Raw genomic sequence first — 7,187 nt, 5'->3', positions numbered from 1 at the left:
AAGCGTTACTCGCGGGATATTGAATTTAATCACCATCAATATAGTTCCGTTTGCGTGGGAACGTCCAGCAAACGCGGCGGAATTTCAAGAACTGCGCGCAAAGAAGGTTAAATACACTTAACGGGCATTGGGAAAACCAATCCTTCAAGTGTCCGCATTCCGCCGCCCTTTCCGGAAACGTTAGAACGGAGGGGCAACTGCAAACACAAAACAAAAACAAAAACAAAAACAGGTACGGCCAGTGAGCCACCCGTAACTCGGCTGCCACTCTATGCGAACTGCGGGCAGAGAGAAAGTTCCGTTTCCACGCCCCCCATCCCACCAAGTGCGCCTTCACCCCCTGTTTTTTGCGCCCTTCGACCCTCCCCCGTCTACCTTAGCTCGAAGGTAGGCGGAGATACAAGGGGGCCCCGACCTGCAGGGTTGCAGAGTAGTTCAGTGGTGTCAACGGACGTGACCCTTGACCTCTCCCCGAGCACGTACACCTAAATGGCGTGTGTATACCGGCTTTTGGGAGAAGGTGTAGCGCGTTCGGTTAGCAGTGGCCCTTGTATTCCCGGCCACTTATTTTATTGTTTCGCCGTCCAAATAGGAGAGTAAGTGTTTTTCTCTGTGGTCGGCGCGAAGTCATTTCCCGAACTCGGAGAAACCGGCCATTCGAACCATCTATTTGCTCCGTCGACCTTTCTCCACGTTTCGACATTCCCGCTCGCTGCTTTGTTCGCTGTTATTGTTCTTTTCAAAACTTTTATGCCCGCCTACCAAACTTGAGCCTGCTATCACGTACATGCCTCTTTTCTTTTCTTTCATGTTGTTTTTTGCTAGCTCGTTTGACTACCGTATTCTTTGACGACTGCTGATTCCGTTTCTGCGCTGCTTGTACGGAATTTGTGTTGCGAGTTGTTGCTTCACGCATATAAGGCGAAGAGAGAGAGAAAGAGAGAGATTAGGTGGTCTCCTGGAAGCGGGAGATGGATCGCGTGTACGGCTTGATTGTTTACGCGTGAGCCTGATCGCATTCCTTGTGCATGCTGTAGGTGTAGGTATGTCGACCGTCGGGATGTTAGTCACTACCGACCGAACCAGAAGGCTTTGTAAGGCCTCGCCCAGTTCCCCCGTTGCAAGCGATAAGCTCGCTTACTGAAATGCCTTTTAGCATGTAGTCGCTCTACAACCAACTACATTGAGCAAAACATACAAAACACGAGATTCATCTTGTTGGGCGATTTTAACCTTCCCGATATTGACTGGAAATCCATGAATTTTCATTCCACATGCTCAGATGTCGTTATCAATACAATGCTGCGATTTAATCTTCACCAAGTAGTCGACCAACCAACACGTGTCCAGGGAGAAACTTCAAACATTCTTGACCTTATATTCTTAAGTAACCACTTCCCAGCCGATGAAACGAAGATAGAGCTTATGGATGGCATATCTGATCACAAGCTCACTTTGTGCACTGTCCCCTTTCATGATAAAATAGTACCATCGAACATAAAAATTACTTACCCGGATTTTAATTCTGCTGACGACACTAGCATACTAAATATCTAATTATGAAGCTTCCGTCCTTCGAAGAATTGTCAGACGATAGTTCCACGAACATTGAAATATTGTGGTCTCAATTAAAAGAAATTATGCACCACTGTATTGATATCTTTGTACCTACTAGAGTAAAAAAAATAAGAAACACAACCCGTGGATAACACGTGAAGTAATACATGCGAAACGCAAAGTAAAGCGAATACGAAAGAGAATAAAACAAAAACCCGGAGCAGTAACAGTAAATAATCTGACTGCTGCTGTAAGTGACCTAAAAGCAAAAAACAAAATAGCGAAGAGCAGTTATTTCACTAAAACGTTGCCAAACTTCCTAAAAAATTCCCCCAGCAAGTTTTGGAGCTACCTAAAGCCTGCAAAAAACAACAGAAGCAACACACCTCAGGAAAAAAATGACCCGATTACTGCAGGCAAACTGAACAGTTACTTTAAATCTGTATTCACTGTCGATGACGGAAACATTCCGGTGGAAGGTACCCTGGAATCAACTGTTGTAAATGAGGCCGGTGTCGTTAATATCTTGCTAAACTTGGACACAAGAAAAGGAGCAGGGCCTGATAACATTCCTAACATCTTTCTTGTCAGGTATACAGAGTTGCTAGCTAAATATCTGTGCGTCATATTTAACAAATCACTATCAACGTGCTCTTTACCTGTGGAATGGAAAAAGGCCAAAGTTGTTCCTGTGCATAAGGGAGGAAGCGGAAATTTTAGACCTACATCCCTGACATGCACAATCTGTAAAATCTTGGAGCACATAATTCTTAAAAATGTAACTGCTTTCCTAGAAGAAAAACATATATTATCTCCCTATCAACATGGCTTTCGCCGAGGTCTTTCAACCATAACCCAATTAGTGGAAATAACACTCATGGTATCCCGGAGTAAGTATTGACAATCCAAAACAAACTGATCTAATCTTCCTCGATTTTGCCAAAGCAATCGACAAGGTATCACACAAGAAGGTAATACAAAAACTTGAGGCCACCCTAGGAAATTCTACAGTTCTTAACTGAATCAAAAATTATCTAACTGATCGTACACAGTATGTGGAATTTAACAATGAAACCTCTGCTACCACCTCCGTTACATCTGGAGTTCCGCAAGGCTGTGTGCTGGCCCCCATTTTGTTTCTTCTCTTTATTAATGATTTGCCTACAAATATTAAGGAAAAAATCAAATTATTCGCTGATGACTGCGTGCTCTACCGAGAAATAAACTCAACCGATGACCATGTATCTTTAAATACTGCTTTACAAGATGTTTCCTGCTGGTGCCGTAAATGGCAGATGTCACTCAATGCAAACAAGTGTACATTCTTATCGGTAAGTCGAAAAAAAACTAGGTCAAATTTTCATTACACTATTAATGACATTCACATAACTAGAGTAAATCAGCATAAATATCTCGGAATTATTATAACTGAAGATCTATGAAGGGACGCACACATAAGTTATGTTACTTCAGCTGCACTTCGCCGCTTGTTTGCACTCAGATACCGGCTCCGCCAGGCCCCGCCTCCTCTAAAGCTGCTTGCATACACTTCCCTTGTGCGATCATTACTTGAATACGGTAATATCATTTGGTCACAATTCACAAAACAGCAAATCCCGAAACTGGAAGGAATACAAAGGAAAGCCATGAGGTTCATCTACAACAGGTACAGACATACAGATTCTCCGACTGAACTAATTAAAAACGCCGGTTTACTTACTCTTATGAATAGAACAAGGTTAGCACGTGCGAAATTTATGCATGAATTAATCCATGGTCATCTAAACATTGATGTATCCGCCTATCTCACATTTGACCTAACCAGAACAACACGCCAAAAACACCCTATGAGACTTAACGAATACTCCTCCAACACAAACTGCTTTAAGTACTCATTCCTTCCGATGGCCACTAATGAATGGAATAAACTGGATCCGACTATTTCCAGCACTACCGAATTAGCGAAGTTTCTAACCCTTGTCGAAAATGAACTCTGTATTATGCAGGCGCAATCACTTGGTTGATTCTCATTTGTGTGTTTGTGTGTACATTGTACAAGCGAAGTATCATGTTATCATATTTTTTCTTTAATCAATATTTAGTACTGAATCCAGGAGAAGGGAAAATACTCTGTTGGTTCTGGAATATCTTTCTATTTTTGAGTGTGTATATATTTGCCCTTACTTGAATTACTTCACCATTTTGTAGGGTAGTTTCTTATTATTGTATTTTTTATTGTGTTTCTTGATGCATATGCCAGTGTGTCAACCATTATTCAAGGCGCTGCATATTTTCTTCCAACAACTTTTCTTTACACTATGGTACAGCTCGGGAGGGGAGGGGGGGATATTTTATTGTTGCCTGCACCGTGTTTGTTAATGTATTTCTTTTTACCTTGCAAAGAGGGGTGTACTTGTAGTTTTATTTCATTTCTGGTCAAACGTCCGGTCAACGTCCCCCTTCGAAGGCCGCGCCGGCCTCTCGCGGGTTTTTCTCACGGCTTTGTGCGACTTCTAGGCTCCGCTTCGGGGCTCGGTCTGGGCACGTTTGCCTGCGGTAATATGCCTCTCCTGATCTGAAAATGTTAAATGATCCGATTCTGTTAGTTTCATTCTGTACTTTATCGTGATGTATGTGTCTCTATTGTGTACAATTTTTATGTTCACGCCCTTCCTGCTAAAATACCTAATGGGATTGGCAGTATGTCAAAATAAATCAAATAAATAAATAATAAATAAATTAAGTGCTCAGCACATTTCCACGTAGATTCATCAAGGGAACCCGGCTGTCAATCTGCAACTCTTAAAGTGCCACATTCTCGCCTCGTACAAAAATCATATCAATAAAAGGCCCTAAGGCCTCCATACTGCCACTCTGGGACAATATTTTCTTATATTGTCCGCTTGTATTCCCCCAGAAAAATGCATTCCCGCCAATGCATTTGTGTGTAGTAGTGAAGCCGCCTATAAAGGGGCTCGTGCATAGCTTTTCATAAGGATATACATGGGGCCTTAGGGAGCAGGTATTGAAGTATAAATGCTGCGCTAAAGTTACTTACTCATCACTTTACTCCCTTGTATACTTCCCTTAATTCGTACTTTATTGCAAGTATTACGACCAAGGCCCTTCGTACTTTCCTACCAGACTGCCTATATTGGCCCTTAAAAAGCTGTTTTCCTTTCAACTCATTTTGGAATGGTAGTCAAGCTAACTTTAAAAGGTCATGTATAGAATGTTCCTTCCTGTGAGTGCTTGTATTTTTTTTCTCTAATCCAATGGGCATAGGGGAATAGTATGCGTGCGTCTGAAAACCGCTGCTTTGTTCTTTTTTTTTTTTTTTTCATCTATAGTTTCCGCTTCCATTGTCTGCTTCACCGAGCCTGCCACCTTCAAGTCGTAGTATATGACTCTGTTCATTAAGTTTAAATATTTTTGGACCCGCTGTATGTACAGTCATGGACAATTGAAATGGTAACACGATAATACGAAGCAGAATACGCAAAAATCAAGAAAATGCAGTTCGCGGAGGTCCAGTAATATCGCACTATTTGTGGAAAGCCACACTTCTTAACTTTGTTACAGAAATTAAGCCACGCGTCATTCTGACATCCATGGGAAGAAGTCACGCTATTTGCATGTTTTGTTTCATTTGTGGATGACTGCATTAGCTGTTTTTTTTTTCTTATTTATCCCTTGCCTCTACCACCACAAGATATCTTGTACGGGACTGGATAGTGAACATGATTCGGTTTTTGCCGAAACATAGGTATAATATGCTCAACCTAGTCGGTAACTTCCCTGCTGTAACTAGCCGATTCTAGGGTACCGTAGAAATATTTATAGATAGCTGAGATTAACGACCTCATATCTAATGTGATTTTGTTCAACCAACGACAACTCGCGTTCGAACGGGAGTTCCTCGTCACACTAACCCTTCTTAATGCCGCTTAGCCTGGCTTAACAGCAAGACAAATGTGCGTGTTAAAGTAGCACTCGCTCACGATAAGATAAGACCTCACCGACCGATACGCTGAGAGGCTTAGCAAAGGATGATTTACCGTTCAAGCGCGAAGCACATCTATACTCGGTGACAACTTAAGAACGGCACCATGATGATGATGATGATGATTGCTATTGGTTTCCCCTTTGAAGCGGGGTGATGACATGTCATCTTACCAAAAAGGACTAATATAACCATGTTTTACACTCTTGGTTTAATACTAGCGCTGCTTAGGGCAGGCACTAAAGCTTATTAGGCCCGAAATACTTTCTTTTCCCTGTTACCTGTGGTAACTGTCCTAACCAGAACTGTCCTAACTACCAGCGGTGGTAACCAGAAGTTGCCGCTGTGCCTTATCACCGTAGCCGGATGTTTCTCCGCGCGGCGCAAGTAGGGCGTTACTGGGAATATTTTGAACATGGCGTGAGCCGTTCCCGTGATTTTTTGGACTTAATATGCTTATAAACGACTCCAGTGACGACAAACAAACTGCGTGAGACAAGGCAGACGATATCACGCATTCACAGCAAACCCCTTTCACAACGCGCGTGCACTGACGTCACGGGTCCGGCGCTTTGGCGGAGTGATACACTACATGAGGTGGTGCCGTTCTTGAGTTGTAACCGAGTGTAGCAGTTTTGGATTGCATAATTTCGGCCCAAGCATAGCGGACATGCGACAGCTAAAAATTATTGCAAATAAAAAAAGAACTTTCCAGCCCATGGCAAGATGTACGGGGAACGTGCTGTTCGAGTGGAAATTGTTCCATGGTCACCGCTACGCACGATTTATAACGCGTTCGACTCCCGACGATAGAGTAAGTGAGTGAAAAACGTTTTATTGAGCAGGTGAAGTGGCAGTGGTTCTCTATTCCCGGATGCCATGTGATGAGCGGCAGTCTTCGCTATGAAGGCCAAAAGTGTCCGGACATTTAGTTCTCCCACAGCTCAGGGGTGGGAGGGGGGGATGGAAGAGGGGGAGGTTGTGCTTGCTGTGTAATATGATATGAAAAATAGTGCCGGGTTTCAGGCAGAACTTGCATTCGACGGAAGATTGCGTTTGGAACATGCGATGTAGGCGGACTGGGTAAGAGCAGGTAGTGCTCTGCAGTCGGCGAAGTAGTCATTCTTTTTCCTTTGAGAGTTTAGGATGTGGAGGAGGTAAGTTCTGTCGTTCGAAACGGTAATATTGTGTAATATCTTGAAAAGTCAGTAGAGGCACGGACGGAGCGGTGTTCTCAGTAGTCTGAAGGGACAGGGCGCAGGCTTGCTGGTAAGCAAAGTGATTGCCCGTCACTGAGGAATGGCCAGGTGTCCAAATGAGGGGGACTTTCCGGCAGGGTTGACGCTGCGACACTAGTTTCAAAGTTGAGCCAGCCAGCGTCCCGTCCCGGATAGGAAGCTTCTGCAGGCTGCTTGAGAATCTGTGATGATGACGGGGTTCTTCGTTTGAATGAGGGCTAATGCGATGGCGAACTCTTCGGCAATCCACGTTGACGACGTCTCGGTTGTTGCAGAAGCGACGAGGGTGGTCTTGGTGATGACTATACGGCTACTTGATGCTGTCCGTTGGGGTAGGTGCTGGCGTCCGCGTCCGCACGCTTTCCATAGATGGTCTCGTGCGCTTGGCT

Source organism: Haemaphysalis longicornis, unplaced genomic scaffold, assembly GCF_048455015.1.
Source record: "Haemaphysalis longicornis isolate Haplotype H1 unplaced genomic scaffold, Haemaphysalis longicornis Haplotype H1 scaffold_8, whole genome shotgun sequence".
In the NCBI taxonomy this organism is placed as follows: domain Eukaryota; kingdom Metazoa; phylum Arthropoda; class Arachnida; order Ixodida; family Ixodidae; genus Haemaphysalis; species Haemaphysalis longicornis.
The sequence above is the reverse complement of the archived record's forward strand: the minus strand, read 5'-3'. Positions refer to the sequence as shown.